Source organism: Amphibalanus amphitrite, unplaced genomic scaffold, assembly GCF_019059575.1.
Source record: "Amphibalanus amphitrite isolate SeventyFive unplaced genomic scaffold, NRLGWU_Aamphi_draft 000012F_arrow, whole genome shotgun sequence".
NCBI lineage: Eukaryota > Metazoa > Arthropoda > Thecostraca > Balanomorpha > Balanidae > Amphibalanus > Amphibalanus amphitrite.
Window position 1 is genome coordinate 1,392,501 of NW_024881508.1, and position 15,089 is coordinate 1,407,589.

Below are 15,089 nucleotides of genomic sequence, written 5' to 3' on the forward strand. Positions count from 1 at the left end.
TTAATTGCTGTCGATCTGCAAGCTTGAGATGGTCTGGAAATCCTCAAATTGCTAACTATAGTGTAAACATTTAAACGTATTACTTACCATAGTGACAGGGATATGATTGGTGCCAGTCACCAAACATTTACGATTCAACCACTTCCGGACACTTCAGGCGAACTTTTCAAATTCACCTATCCTTCTCTGGATATACATGGTCAATTGGTCACCAAGTTTATGCATGCGCTTTGCTAAAACCTCTGTTATATTACGGTGGACGGGTCTGACACATACGTCGGGCAGATTAGCTAACAGCGCTGTTATGACGTGCGCCCAGCTGTTCTACTGTTTGATGTGGGAACTGGCCCGACGTCTGACTTCCGCGGGACGTGACGTCACGTCTAGCAGACGGCGAGCCGCGAGCGGCAACCAGTCGTGTAGCACCGAGTCTTGTCTGAGCACTGAGTGTGGTGTGCTTACGATAGCTCTGGTTGATGCAGATTGCAGAAGGCAGCCGTTTTTCTCTGTTTTCAGTGTTCCGCCGCGCTCCCGCTTCACTTCCTCAGGATATAGCAGACTGGAGCGGATTCCTCCTGTTGCCAGTCCCGGCACCGTTCCTCCGTGCCGTCCCTCCGCCGGCGGCATGGGCACGCGTGGCCGACTATTGAGCGACCGGCGCGCTGCAGCATCGCTCCGTAAATACGGAGGAGATGTCGAGCTCCTACCCTTCACCCCAGCCCACGGCGGCAGCTCCGCCCAGCCGACCCACTCCCACGCGAGGCAGAACGACCCGGCATTTACATGGTCCTCTCAGGCTGACGCGGCCGCGAGCTTTGGCCCGAGCCGGATAAGTGCCGCCCACTGCCCAGCCCAGCAGAGCGCCCGGCCTGGCCCAGCTCGACTCAGCCCAATACGGTCCAGCCCTGCCTAGCCCGGCCCAGTACGGCCCAGCCCAGCCTAGCTCAGCCCAGTCCAGCTCAGCCCGTCACAGCTCGGCCCAGCCCGGCCTAGCTCGACCCAGCTCGACACGGCTTGGGTCTGCTTGGCTCGGCTCGTAGGTCACGGAAAGATAAATCGCTGAGATTTCTGCCACCGGGATGAGCAGCCGCCAGAGCAGGAAAAGGCGGAGATGTCAGGGACGGAGGGGGCGGAAATGCAGGAGACACGTCTGTCAGAGATAGTCTCAGAGGTCTCCTGGGAGACGCATCTGTCAGAGATTGTCTCGGCAGGCTCTTGGAAAACGCGGCTGTCAGGGGCTCCAGGGAGACGTCAGACGGGACTGTCAGGTTTTCTCTCGGCGATATACTGTTTGGTAAAATATACTGTCAGAGGGCGTCTCCGCGATCTCCTGGAATACGCGTCTGACCGCTTAGCTCGCATTGTTCTCGAATTGGCGCTTGTCAGATCGACGTGCCGGTAGCCCTTCTTTGGGGAGCAGCCCCTGTTCAGAAACAGCCCTTCTGATGATAGCGGGGTGATACGGCTGGTTCTTCGAACGCCCGCGCTCCCAAGCTCTCTTTGAGGCCACTGCCCCGATGGTATCTGGTTTCCCAGTACCGATACACGATCCATTATCGCGCGGGCAGATTGAAAGCCTTTTGTAAATCTGGCACATGCACTATGCTTATCCTGTCCCGTAATTCAGGAAGTGCACCCCGTGCCCGTTTTTGCTGGCGCTGCAGCGGCTGCAGACGAGCGGAGCTGGCCGCTCATCCGACCTGAAACAACCCTTATGTGAACCGCGGGCAGCCATCACTGCAAATTAGCGCCCATAGCCAGGCGGCGGGATCAATTACTCACTTAGTGCCGCCGAGCAGTGTGCAAGACAGGACGGCCGGACTGGGGGAGGGAAACAGGGGTATAACGTTAATTAATCTCCATTATCACTCATAATTTCATGTAAACTGAGATTAGCTCTCGAATTTTACATATTGAGGGATATGAGAGAACCTGCCCACGGTGTAGCTTTGTTTTATGGTCCCTGTAATTTACTATTGATGACCTAGCTCACTAGTGGATCGGTCACGGCTGATGCTCTCTCCGGAGCCGGTCAGATTCACTATGAATCCAGTCTCGGCTAAGTGATGCAGCCGTCCTGAGCTGGGGTCTGTCAGCCGTCCTCAGCCCCTAATAGAGGTCTGTCAGCCGTCTTGAGCCCTTTGCGGGGTCTGTCAGCCATCCAATGAGGCAGACTTTAATGGCCAGTGGGGTCTGTCAGCCGTTTGAACGTTCGGTGGGGTCCGTCAGCCACCCTCAGCCCCGAGTGGGGTTTGTCAATCTCCCTGAGCCCTCGATGGGATCCAGCCGTTCCATCAGTTGACCCCGCAGTAGGTTCGTCGGCCGTCCTCAGTGTAGGGTTCGTCGGCCACACGGGCGGGTCTGCGAGGTGCGTTCGTTCGTGTCAGCTCAGTGAGTGCTGCTAATCCGTCTATCCGAGAGCCGACGTAGCCGGTCCGGTGCCAACAAAAGCTGCGGGGCCACAGGTTACCGCCACTGCGCACAGTGCGACTCGTAACTCCAGGAAGTCTGGGTCACGCAGGGACAGGAAAGCAGCTCGGACGCGGCGTGAACTGCGGAGGGCTGGGAGTGGAGGTATAGATATGGTAGCCGTGGAGCCAATTGCCAAGAGTAAAATAAAGTCTGTCTATTAGCGTGACATCACTATTATTTTAATCAATAATGGACACTGGACAGCTTCAACCGTGAGCTATTCACTGTTAGAAGTACGTAGGTACATAAATCTCTGCGAGCTGAGAGCCGAGAGCCAAGTGTCGCGAGTAGGGAGCCCGGGTGGCACAGCAGGGAAGAGAAATGGGAACGTTCGCTCTACGGGTCTCCGCGTGATGGTGCATTTTAACCCGCGCCCCAGTGGCGGTCTCAGCCAACTTCGCCCTAGTGGGGGGGGGGGGGCATATGTTACCACCCACCTCTAACTCAAAAACTAAGAGGGATAGAAAGACGCAGTAAAAAGCAGTCGATAGCTCTCAATGCGTACGTTTGAAAGTATTTCGGTCATTTTTCACCTTTTAGCAATATTGGGGTCACCAGAGGTCATCAAAGGTCAAAATTTGCCAATTGTCATTATATTTTTCAGAAAACATGCCGCTATCTCAGGAACTATGGTAGCTAGAAAAACGCATGGAACAGCAAACGATAGCTTTTGAGCTATTCTTTTGAAAAGGTCATTATCAATATTGACCTCAGGTCAACGGTTTAGCCTCCAGAGGGCAAAAACTCCAAAAATAGCTGTTTTTACGAAAAGTGTTTTTCGACAATAACTTTTGACTACAAAAAGCCACGGCATTTCTATTGCCAGAATCGTGTTCCCCTTGCCGAGACGCGTCGAATGAACTATAATTTGACCTTGAAAGGTCAACTTGAAAATTTGACCTCAGGTCAAGGTCATGACCTGACCGGAAAAGGTCATGTTGCATATCAGTCGATGCGTCTCAACAAGACAAACACAATGAGACCATCCCCAGCGTTCTATCTCTTTCCAATCGCGAGTTATTGGCAAAAAACTGTTTGCAGCCTCAAGTGACCTCAGATGACCTGTTTAGAGGCTATCAGCAAAAATGACACCTTGGTCATCACGAGTGGACTGAATCATTGTGATTCTGAAATATTTGGACTGTTCCCATGCGTACACACGGATCTAGAGGCATTTTCATTTTTCTCCATTGCCTTATAATGGTAAGGTCACGCCACTGACCTGACCTTAGGTCACGGATATGAAAAATCCGAGATATACAAATTGTAGGCGCCCATAACATCATGCAATCCACCAAGTTTGAAACCTTTCTGACAAACACTGCAGGCTGGACATGATTGCAAACTTTTTTTTAGGCTTGGTCAGTTAACTTGACCTGGTGACCTGACCTGACATGACCTGGGGTCAAAAATTTCACACATTGTCCAAAATTGATGTACAAAAAGCTACCCCAAGCGGCGCGGCGCTACGCGCCGCGCTTTTTTATTTACACGCGAAAAACGCGACAGGGTGGTAACATATGCCCCCCCCCCCACTGGGGCGAAGGTTAATACAGTCCAGAGCTCCGCCTTGTGAGCCCGTGACTGACGTAACTGCGTGTCACCACTAACTAGCCGCCATTGTCACCGTCGGCTGGCTCCTTCTCTGAACTTTCCAAAGGTGTTCGATTTCCAGACACGAGAGGAGAAAATATCCCGCTTCAGTGAGCCGCATTGGCTCATGGCGTGTTATTGGGGGGCAGTGGAGCATTGCTAATAAAAGTGTCAATCCGTGGGAGCTGGAAACAGGCGGCGATGAACTGTTCGGTGCTCTGTGGGTTGATGGATCGTTTCTGCTATATTTCTCACGATTTTGGTTCGTTTGTACGATGCGTCAAATTGGTATACCTAATATGTTTGTTTATGTGATACAGGGTACCTTTTTATGCTTCATCAAGCTATCATGAAGGTGAAAGTGTTGGGCCAAAGCGCTCGTAACGAATTGTTTCTTTTGACAATTCAACAACGGTGACACTGACGCCCACGGCCACATTTGCCTTAAGAGTATTGAAAGACAACGAGCTGAGTAATGAGGTGAAAAACGAGTCAGTTTATCACCAACCGGACACTTTGTGGTGACAAACGGGGTGCTGCATGCCATTCCCAATGACCAGTGAAGATGGATGCTTGTGAGATTTGTTTGATGATGAGCATCCCCACTGACGGGCTGCATGCTCGCTCGTAGTCGCCACCGGTGGCCCACGCCCACCACCCAGACTCCAAGAACTAGTCCTATCACTCGCTCTACTGTCTAAATTCCATCACCCACCGCGCACCGCGGACCGTCTCCAGCCGCGGCCCGGTGTGCCGGCCGCCGGGAAAGCCGTGTCGCCCAGGATCGCCCGTAATCTCCGCATTTTGTGCGGCTCACGCTGCACCCGGGCGAGACTGAGACTCTCCGTCATCACTTTCCCTCCCTTTCCCGGATGGTTGGACAACGACAAAGGCACTGGTTATACGCCTCATGTCGCGACAATCGCGCCGCGTTGTACGGGTCCCGCGCCGACCTCTGAGAGCATCCGATCGGTCCGGTCCGGCAGACCGCGGTATCAGAGGTCCTGATGCGTTCAATGTGATGCTTTTTCATTTGGTACCTTTTGACAGTGTTTTGGTCCATGGTTTGTGCAGTCCATGGATCGTTGCCTCCAGCTTATTAAGTTCTGGATTTGCCAGCTTTCGACCAGGTAGACTAGCGACCTGCTAACGACTTCAGTCGCTGGTGGCTAAACTTGATGTGTCGACGTAGTGCATGTGTCATCTGAGACGTAGGTAGAGGTCCATCATACTTGTCCACTGCCCAGTGTCCAGTGAGACCGGGGACTAGACGAGCCTCTCGGGTGAGGCGTTAGGCTTGCCTGGGAGGAGGGAGAGGCTCAGGATTACGGCTGATCCTATCGCCTGGAATGCTGTTGGGAAAACTGGAACCGGGAGAAGCTTTCACGCTTCTAAAAATCAGCTGTGGACAGACTGATGATAGATATAATATCATGATGCCCAGTCCAAGCTGCTTTCAACACAGATAGGTACAAATATTTTGTCTGATTCTCAACCTGGAATAGAAATTTTCCGCGTAATATAACCTACCTTTATTAACGATATTAGTAAATTATATAAACAAAAATATGCCATTCCAATGGATTATTGTGAGTGGCGATGAGTTGGTTGCCTCTTATAACTTATAAGCTGAATAGACACAAAATTAAAAGCTAGAGCGCACTGCATTGGAACGCAGTTTCAAAAGAGCTCTACCGAAACGAAATAAACACACTCCCGAACCCCATTGAACAAACAAACGTCATATTCTGCAATGCTTATCACCCGAGACATCTTGCACCTTGCTGGGGCTCGTCGCCTGCAAGCCTCAATGACAGTGTTATGATTTAACGGACTCACTTATTGTGACCATAGCGGGCTCATACACTGTCGCCGGAGCCCTGCGACGACCTTGGTGGATGCTAGGGTGCGGCGACGGCGACGTTACCAAAACGGCTCAGCGGCTGCGGGCTGCAGACGCCGCTGGGAGCGACGGGGGCGGAGAGGGCCCCGGGCCTGACAGGCTGATTACCATCGCCCAGACGGGCCCGAGGGGTGCGGCTTCCTCAGTCGCGGCTGGGAGACGGAGCCGGGCGGAGCTCAGAGCTGCCGAGAGCTGCCCGGGGCTTCGGGGAGCTGCCGAGAGCTGCCGAGAGCCAGATAGAGCTGGCCAGGCTGTCGAGGGCTATTGTGAGGTGTGCAGAGCTGCTAGCAGCTGTTCAGTGAAACCGTCGAGTGGTGCTTTCTGAGTTGAGCCTCTGAGAGCCGTACGGAGTCCCTGAGCCCCCAGGAACAGTAAGAGCTGTGAGAATTGGTAAAAAAGACGCTGAGGTACACCACGGAGTGTTTCGTTATTGGAAGGAGTCGTGCGAGTGCCGTGGGTGGACGGGAGTCGATAGCTAGCTCCGGTCACGAGCTGCCCATTCCACGGCTATCGGACTGAGAACGCCACACCTTTCCGAACCCGGGGCAGTGCCGCAAAGTCCCGGATTTCTTTGCTGTGGCGGCCTGGCCAAACTCGGACCGCCATGCGACGGTTATGGCCGCGGAAAAGTCGACCGCCGCCGGCCGCACCCCAGCAAGGTAATGAAGGATTTTTCACACATAGCTCGTCACTCGCTGTGATACTGTGGACCTAGCGGACCGCCTGCTGGCCTTTCTTCCCACCCTCCCCGCTCTAGGTCACGCCGCTCCGGACCGGCCCGCCGTGTGCCAGTACCGAGACCGCTGCGTACCGCTACACCGTGCGACCTCATCGTCACCGGCAGTGCCCTCGCCTCACCTCTGGTCCCGCCCGGCCGACCCGCGCGCCGCCCTCTCATGTTTATTGCTGCTGGGCCGAGCGCGGCGCATCACACACCCAGCCGGCCAAACGGCGCTCATTCGTATGTGTACGACGCTCAAATGGTCCCGTACGCACGGACGGGCAGAGCTGTTTGCCGCGTAATGGCACGGCTGAGTGCAAACATCAATAGAATGCGGCGCGGTGACCTGGATATTTGAATGCGACATGGTTGGATAATGAGCTGGTGGGCGGGCCGACGCTGGGACAAGTGTACGTGAAGTGATGGCCCGACCGGGCGGCGGGCGGCAGCTGTGACCGAGTGGAACAGGCGCGCTCGGTGGGACAGGAGACACGCGTTGGAGCCGCCCGAGGGCCCTCCCTGTTCACCCGTCTGGCGAGCAGATGGTCTGAGATGAATACGATGCATGTGGTGCCACTTACGTCTGTGGTATGAGCGACTGAAAAACGGTGTCGGCGGTGCAATTTTTCGTTCGGCTGACTAAGCGTGTGCTATGTTTATTGTTTGTGTATTTTGCAAAGAACGCTATGAACAAACGGCTGTTTCGATGTCGTGGCCTTGTATTTGTTTCCCGAACTCTGAAATTTCGGTGAATGGCCCGCCTGTCCGGTCACCGCTCGCAGTCTCGTCTAATTTGGAGCCTCGAACGTGCCTTATTACTCTCCCAACTCGCCCCAACGAGCTTACCGGCCGCGGCAGAACCAATTTCATCGCCGGCCGACCTGACCTCGGCTCAGTCCGAGCGTGTAAAGCACGGCCCGAGGCAGCAGTGCCCGACAACGGCGCCGGCCAGGCGCGGCGTCGGGGTACGTTTGAACGTATATCGGCCGGAGGAGGGGCTCCGGCGCCAATACTGACCGGCTGAGGTCGAAGACGACCTGCTGCGACTGCTCTTCACGAGTTACGGAGGCGGATCGAAGGGCGGTGGACTCACCGGACCGCTATGGAAGCTGTGATTGGGTCACTGGGGCTCGATGGGACTGCTGGGGGGGGGGGGGGCTGTGATGGGTTTGCACGGCACGGGGGTAGGAGGCCTGAGCAGAGGGACTAGGGAAGACTGGTGGTTGGTTGGTGGTTGGAGGCTGGGGCTTAGGTTCGAGGAGTATATGTCGTGAGACGATAACCGGCAAGTCTGGGCACTGTACTAAACGGAAGCGGACGTTGACGCACAGTGTGGCAGGCAGGACAGACAGTAATTGAAAAAGTAGTGCAATACTCTGCTTGCTCCATCCCCAGTCATAGCAGAACCAGCTGCATTTCCAACGTTCTTTAGCCCTGTTTTATCTGTGTGCCCTGCCTCAGCCTCTTTTGCCCGAATGTTGACCTTTTCTGTCGATCCTGTTTCAGACGAGTCCCCGCGGCCGCAGCCAGGGGCGCTGACTATTCGCGATGTGGCTGACCTGCTGCGGCGGCGGTACGCCATCATCACAGGTGAGTGTCTACCCCCCGTGACCCCCGTGACCCAACGTGACCCATGTGACCCTCCGTGACCCTTTATGGCGCTTCGTGGCTCCACGGCGCCCTCAGCACAGCAAAGTACTCACCCTGTGTGCCCCTGGTCATTCCTATGCGCCTTACGATTACAACTGAGTGAAAAGACTTACGTCCGCCGGTGTCAGCAGTTTAGGATCAGTTGGACCCAATGAGCTGGATCACGGGGTTGTGGATCAGCGACGCTGCATCACTCTCTGACACTACTCACGGAGTACTCCCGACGGACGCTGGATTGATTGGTGGAGGGTGAGATGCAGACAGGGCGGTGGTCCAGATTCCGTGCGGATCGCGATGGACAGATGGGTGGAGGCCGGAGGGTGCGGTCCGGGTCAGTTCGGGGTGACGTATGGGTTGACAGGTGGAGAGTGCGGCGTGGACAGGTCCGGGTTGGTGGTGGACTGATGTGTGGCTGGCGGACTGACGTGAGGCCGACGGGCTGATGTGTAGCTAACTGACTGAGGTATCAGTTATGTCTGGCTGACTGATGTGTGGCTGAAGGGACCGCCTTGCTGTTCGCTTGTCAGTATAGAAGCTTAGTCTGTCGACGGAGGGAGGGCGGCGGTCAGAATGCTGATCCGTCGTAGGCTGGATGGGCGGCCGAGTCAGCAGTAGAGTTAAACTGGCGAGCCAGCGCCTGGACAGACAGCTGAGCAGACAGGCTAGCCGGACAACTTGACAGTTTACGGACAGCCCAGCAGCAATCGGAGCCTGTAGTTAGTCGAGTCAGACAACTCGGCACAACAGTAGCCAACCGCACATTTCCTTACGGTCAGAGCCCAGAGGGATTACGAGTTAGTCATTACGCAGCCGATTAGCTAAGTTTACTTTTTTTTTCTTGGCAACACTCGAACCATCAAAATTCCCGCTCATGAATATCTTTATAGAAATGCCAATCCTGTTCTTCGGTGATCACCGAGCTATCGGGCGGATAAAAACGTGATCGATGACATGACAACATAAAAGAACATGCAACGTTATAATGCAATAGCGCTGTGAAGACGAAACCAGCGTTGCCCGCAGAGGTCATCGATCCTGGCCAGCTCTGCCGAGCAGTTCTTCCGTTGGATCTTCAGCTGGGTGTCCGGGCCCGGGGTACGTCTCATCCTCGCTGGGCGGGACCACAGGTGGACGGAGAGGCCGGTGTTTATTGAAACCACACTTTTCCCTGCGCCGAGGTGTTTTGCCAGCGCACCCAGATGGCTGACCGAGTGTTTGCGGTTCAAACAGCGCAGAAGGTGGCCACAGCTGTGGCCGTTTGGTGTGGTGTATCTGACAGAGCCCCGGTGGAAGTCGACTTCGACCGTCCATCGTAGCAGCTGCTCACATTTCCGAGCAAGCATGCGAGATTGGAAGATTGGAATAAACTTTTCTTATCTAAGAAGTATGCACATCCCGGTCTAAGCGCATGGAATGAATATCCTTCGACGGTAAGAAAGATAAACATTGGGCAAGCCAGTTTTGCCCTCAATGGGCAATGGACATGCCATGAAGCTTTTCCATGATTCACAATTAGCGTTAGCAGACTGCCATAGCGAGTAAGATGCACCATCAACGTTACTTTTCTCAAACAACGTTGATCTCTTGCGCCCGGCTGATTTACGCTGACAGCTCTTTGTGCTCTGTCTGGGTGTCATTGCGTGCAGTCCGCCGCCGGCCGTTGTTCTCTGGGTCTGACTCGTTCAGCCTGATCAATTTGTCCTCAGCTGCACATCTGCACCTCCTACTGCAAAGACCCGCCAGTTGCTGAGCAATGAGTCAGTAATGAGGCAACATCGTCCCGCAGCCAGCGAGAGGTCCTGTGTCTGAGGCTTCTGCCCTCTGCCCACCCTTCCTCCAACAGTCATGACGTCTGTCTGAACGCCTGCAGTCACGAAGGTTAAACTCGCTGCCGGGGAAGTTTGGTTTCTTCTTTCAAACTTTTTGGTCTTCCATATCTTCACCTGACATCAGATGGCGCGTGACGTTTTGTCCTTTTTGTCCATGGTTCCTTCCAGGGCAGTAATTTATCGAGACTACGGCCGAGTCTCACGTTTTATGGGGTCGTGAGTCTCACGTCTTTTCACCGTTACAATTCTCACCCTCACCAGTGCGTGCTCTGCTCCGCTATCACGCTCTGTAGGGTGGGGACCTCTGCCAACAGTTAGAGGGTTACACGCCCATGGTCAAACGCATGTGAAGCCCTGTAGGGTCGGGAACACCAGCTACCAAGGCGTTAGGTATGCTGCGGCTTCCTTACATGATTTCTTGTAAGATACATGAAAAATCATTCGACTGACTGTGCATTGTGTGACTGCTATCTTTGTAACCAGTAAATATGAGCGTTTCGCTAACTTATATGTAGGTAGGTTCTTTCCATGGATCTTTTCTTCTTGACTGTGTTGTCTTGTTCTCTTGTTAATTGTTCTCCACCTTGCCCTCCATTCGTCTTTGATTAAAAATGCATTTGTTTGGATATTGTCTGTCACTAGGCCAATGACCACATCACTGGACCTGCGACGTGACCCATTTTCGGTTCCATCCGGCCATTTGTCTCTGCTCTGTCCGGGCCTGCGTCCTTGCGCCCGTTGTTTGCTGCGTTCCGGCAGTGACCGCTGTTGTTAGCGGTGCCACACTGTACCAGGCCGGCGCGGTGTGTCACCTGACCTTGACCTTTCGCCGCCCGGCGACGCTCCCAGCCTGTCCGTGAGGCGCTTCATTCAGGAGAAGCTCGCAGATTGATGATCTGGGCTCGTGCGCCTCGCGTCACCGCGATATTGGATATCGTGACTTCAGAAAGCTGCAGCCTGGTGCCTTAAACGGACCTCGGAGTTTCCTTATTAGTACATCTTGTTAGAACCCCAAACAAAACAGTTGTATAACCAACAGGGACCTCAGAGCGCTGAGATGTGATTGAACAGAAGGTCGAGAGGAAGACGAAAAACCACACAAAGAAAGGCTACACCGTCTTGAAACGGACGAGAGACGAGCTCCTCGAAGACGTGATGAAAACGGATCGAGGTGTTCTCCGAACTATCCTGTGGCTCCAGCCACTCCGCCGCCGCTGATGGGCTGCGCGCTGCTGTGATCGATGGGTCGACCGCCGCGGTCCCGCAGACGCAGCCGCGCCGACACTGCCGTCACGTGGCCAGGAAGTGAGACACTCATCTCAGCCGTCCTGCCGAACGAGATTGAGTTATTTCCCCGGCAGTCGGGACGTGCCACTTGTCGCCGTCTCGCGGAGCCGATACTCGGGGACGGTGTATTAGCTCTGACGGAGTCTCTCCGCCCGGCCGGCCGGCGGGACTGGTCGACGGTTTTTGTTTCCTGAGCCGATTGTGCCCGGCCGGCTGCTGACGGCTGCGCTCGTTCACCACTGGCGGAGAAAGCTGCCGGCTGAAATACGCCGTCATTCGCTGCAGATATGCCATGCTGCGCCCAATGGATGTGCGAAATTCACATAGTGCCGCCAGTAACTTGAGCAATCGACGCCTGGCGACGGCGTCCCGGCCGGCGGAATACTAATATAGGTATACTGGCGGCGGCGGAGGGCCCAGTCTTTGATTTTGACTCACCGATTGCTGTGCTGGATAGCTAAAGCGACAATGTCTCGAGTTGGTTTTCACCCAGGTCTTTCACAAAAATGTGGATTGGGTGATAATTCGCCAACCAGGCAATCTAGCCGATAATCCACGGGGTCGTTTGTTTTCTGGAGTGGCGACCATCTGTGAGAAATGGCTAATTGTTGTGTCATTGGCAGATCGGAGCGAAGCTCTGGAGTTGATATGTGCCATTAATCTGTTGCGACTATTGCCACTACAGACTGCCGAAAACTCAACATCCGCAATCAAACTCCGCGATCATGCTTGATAGTTTAATCCTCTTTCAGGTTTTCACTTTGAATATTGTTCCGCCTGAACTTTGCTATTGCCATGAATGGTATTTACATGCAGTACGAGTACCGTGTTGTCATTCATTTCATTCATTCATTTATCATTCGTGCTGTCGTTTTAGTAACACTCACATAGGTATGCGGTAAATTCTAAGACGCTATACCAATTTTGTGATATATTTTTTCGATGAAAAGAAAGGACCGTTGACATGTGTTTTGATTTCGGTGCCCTTAATATTTCGGTCAGTATGCCCAGCATAAGCTGTTAGTGAATTGATCAAAGCTTTTTAAAGTCCACATTCTGGACAAGTCCCCGGACCAGAAGCCTGGTCATATGGGTCACACAACGTGAAATATTTTCAACCAGCATGCAGCCAAATGCAATAACCTCGCTCGTAACACCAAAAATGTGGCGAAATTTGACTACGACCATTCATAACACGCATAAATGAAAAGCGGAGAAGTAATCAAGTAATCGCCTGGATGAGCGATGAATACATTGCCTGTACATTGCCTGTAATGCCTCGTGGGCATTACAGGCAATGTAAAGACTGACGGCACTGGCCTGGGCCCTAGGTATTTGGCACATGCCGATAATCTTGGTGGAAATTGTATTGGCTGATTATTGAAGCTATAGTGCGAAATGTGTATAGGTAGGTAACACAGTTTCACGTTTCAAGTACATAGCACTGCAAAGTAAAAAATCGTATTCTGAAGAAAATGAAGACCTATAGTTATTTGCTTTCCTGTAGGTAGATGTCAGTGTCGTAACGGCAAATCACCAAATAGCTAGGTGAGATCGGGGTTAAGATGTAGTTGAAGCGCGTAAGATTGAAATGGCTCCGTTGCTCCACAATATTTTTCAACCACTTTATTATTGAAGTCATCATTTGAACAAAACGCAGCATAACGAGTGCTCCCATTGGGATCAACTTTTGCGTCAACCCTGGCCTGGTCTTCTGGGAACCCTTTCAGTATTTCCGTGCCGCACGCTCGCCAAAAGTAATCGCATCCCTGATTTCAATTTCAAACTTCTGTCAGGGCCATTTTGTCTGGATAAAGTTGGCCGTGCCCGATGAATTCCCGGCCGTCTCCGGCGTGGCTCGCAGGCTCGGGTGAAGGCCGGGTCGGCTAGTATGGAGAGGGCATTCAAATTGGGGCGCCCGTGTGCGATGGGGTAGCTTATTGAGGAGACCTTCTGTTTTGGGACGTGAGCGTTCATACCAGTCGGGAGTTAGCGTACTGATCAGCCCATGTGATGATCCTAAAACTCGATGACGAGGTGCATCGCCAGGATTGTGGAAGGAGACATTTCAACTGTCAATTCAGACATATGGTTGGACTGATGGTCAGTGAAATGTGAGGCTAGTTCATATAGTAAAGACGGGATATAGGGTGCCATACTGTGTTTATGGCTAGGGGGCTATTGATACATATATAATGTAATGAGGTATTTTTTTTAGACGAGATGCGACGCATACCTACCTGTAATATGGTGTGTAGGTAAAACCGACATCTACCCTGCGAACAGCGTCGTTTTGCCGGGGCGACCCCTCGAGCGTGTGCCTTGCGCTGCAGAGCCGTCGGTCGTGGGACCGTGGGACGTGATGGATTCGCTCGTGACACGGAGCTCCGCTATGTGCGAGCGCGCTCCGCGCAGTATAATGTGTAACTCGTGCCTGAGGGCGTGGGTCGAAAACCCTGCCACACCATCGTCTATTCGCCGCAGGAGCGTTTGGTCGTGTTCGGCGTATGCTATACTTCCCGGGAAACGCCAACAGTCAGACCGATGTTCAATGTTACAAAAGTTCGCAATGCTATGATATGCCACTTTGCCATTTTTTTTTGCCATCTGCTGTGTTTGAGATTTTTATTTTCTGTTTCTCTCCCCTCCCCCTCCCCCTCTCTCGCTCTCTCACCCACACATTCCTACCTTTACCGTAGTTCGGTCTGAAAGGGAGGTGTGCGCCTGGCGGCGTAGGACTGTAAAAATGGTGAAGAAAAAAGTGTTCCGGGCTTCATATTTGATATTTCATTTACTTTCTCTCGGGCCCTAACACATTTGTACGTTATTGCGATGGTAAGGGTTAATGCTGTGGTCACTGGCTCCATTGTGTGCTCAACATTGCACACAGTGCACTGCTTGGGCAGTTATTCAACTTTGTCAACGGTCAGCAGAATGACCTGCATCACCGAACACTCACAGGAACGACTCAGTCCGCACCTTTTAGCACCAGGCAACTCTGACCGCACAGCCCCCACTGCGTGTCAGAGTGTGACCCACGTGCGATTGGTGGGCACCGATCACCATTCACCGGTCACCAATCACCATTCACCGGCCACCGACCCCTTGGTGACACGTTCTCACGAGTGCGCCGGCGCCGCACGTGCGCCGGAATTGGCTCGTTACCCTATTGTCGCGGCGCGCGGCGCGTGGCTGGCGGCCTGTGTTCTGCGGTGTCGCCCGACTGACTGAGTGGGGTGACGCACCGGGCGCAGCTCTGATGTGGCTGAGTTGGCGCTGGCTGATGCTGCTGGAACATGGAGCTTGAGGGGAGCTGCCACGGGCGGGATGAAGCTGTCGTACTGGTGTTATTTTAGAGTTGTCGCACTGGGGTGCTGTGACGCCATAAGGGTAATGAGACAGCCCAAGGTGATATGTGGGAACGGCACTTTTGTGGGCAGTCATGAGTGTATACTGAGGGTGATGAGCCAAGTGACAAGACATGCAAACGGACTGTGTAGGACTGTAATGGAAGAGGCCATGACTTGATACTGGTGGTTCGGGTCGTAAGGTCTGGGACCGTGAGACCGTGATGGACGCGGTCGCGGCCCGGCGTGCTCTCTGGGAATGGACGCTGACCCGCGACGCCCCTGTT